Raw genomic sequence first — 1,801 nt, forward strand, 5'->3', positions numbered from 1 at the left:
CCCGCTGCTCTGCCTTCGTTCTTATGCTCTTCGTAGCAGGTCGCGCTTTCGTTTAGCTGGAGACCAACAGTCGTCTGCTTCTCGCCCAGAGAGCACGGTGCCGGCAGCGAAAGCCTCCAGGCTGCTGCTTCTGCCGAAACACGCCTGGGCTATGCACTTTCTCTCTCAGCGCTAGGTAGCAGCACATTCGGTCTGCCTTGTAGCCTGAACCTTAACGGAAAGCTTCTCGGCTACGTCTGGCACAGAGAACACGTTGAGGTCAACGAGCTTCCCCAGAGCTTGCCCCCGATGCGTGGAAACTTGGATTTGCAGCACATTCCAGGGGTAGCCTTCTTTCCTTTCCAGCCTGCACAGCGCCGTCAGATGGCGGTGCTCTCTGCCGCCTTCTTCTCGCTTCCAAAGTACCAGCACGCACCTTGCAGCCTTGCAGAGAGCAAAGAGGCGGATAGACGTCTCGCCCAGAAGAAGGTGCCAGGACGAAAAGATGTTCTTCCTTTCCGCTCGTCGTCGCCCGGATTGTGGTGCTGTGTTGAAAGTCTTGGCCAGCGAAAGGCCAATCCAGCAAGTGCTTCTCTCCTGAAGCATTTGGCTGAGCGAGAGCTACACACACGGTTTGGACACGGTAAAGCAGCAAGAAAAATGATTGGACCTCGAGCTGAGGAAAATCCCTGCACCGACCCCTGTGCATGCGTGCAGTGTACACTCTGAAGAGCGGGACAGCTCCGAGCCATCGCTGGGCTTCACTTCTGTTCCAGAAGGCACAGAAGGCGAAGAACGGAAGGCAGCGGGCACCGGGGCTCATGCGCGTCAGTGCACCGAATTGCATTCAATAAAGTTCAGCACAAAGCTGCTTCAACAAGCACATGCAGCTGAGGAATTGCTGCGGAGGCAGCTTCAGAGAGTAAGGCGCAGCCGCTGCTACTCCATCACACAAGCTGGCCAGAAACAGTTCTTACCCCTGCAGTGTTGCAGAGTCCACGCAGCTTGAGACGCACGCAAGAAGACGCGTCCAGAAGGAAAGGCTGTTCTACCGTCCCCTTCTTCACTCTCGCAGCTCCCTTGCCCACTTGCAGCAGCTGCTGCCAAAGAAAAAGCCTCCAGGGGTAACAGCCACTGCTGGGCTGAACCTTCCCCTTGCCTCACGTCAAGCACCAGAAACTGTCCTCTGCACTCTGTTCTTCCCTTCTCCACCGCATCTACTACCACGGTCATCTCTGCATCTCCAAGCATGAAGCTAGCAGAATTGGTTCCAGGGAATACCGGAAGAGAAATAGGTAGCAGCACAAGTAGCCGCAAGTTGAACTTTCTGCTTCCGACTGCGAAAGTGAATCCGCAAACAAGCGAGTGCCACGCACGCTTCCTCTTGCAGCCTGGGCCATTCGCACAGCAGCCCGCTGCTCTGCCTTCGTTCTTATGCTCTTCGTAGCAGGTCGCGCTTTCGTTTAGCTGGAGACCAACAGTCGTCTGCTGCTCGCCCACAGAGCACGGTGCTGGCAGCGGAAGCCTCCAGGCTGCTGCCTCTGCCCAAACACGCCTGGCCTCTGCACTTTCTCTCTCAGCGCTAGGTAGCAGCACATTCGGTCTGCCTTGTAGCCTGAATCTGAACGGAAAGCTTCTCGGCTACGTCTGGCACAGAGAACACGTTGAGGTCAACGAGCTTCCCCAGAGCTTGCCCCCGATGCGTGGAAACTTGGATTTGCAGCACATTCCAGGGGTAGCCTTCTTTCCTTTCCAGCCTGCACAGCGCCGTCAGATGGCGGTGCTCTCTGCCGCCTTCTTCTCGCTTCCAAAGTACCAGCAC

This window comes from Corvus cornix, chromosome 18, assembly GCF_000738735.6.
Source record: "Corvus cornix cornix isolate S_Up_H32 chromosome 18, ASM73873v5, whole genome shotgun sequence".
NCBI lineage: Eukaryota > Metazoa > Chordata > Aves > Passeriformes > Corvidae > Corvus > Corvus cornix.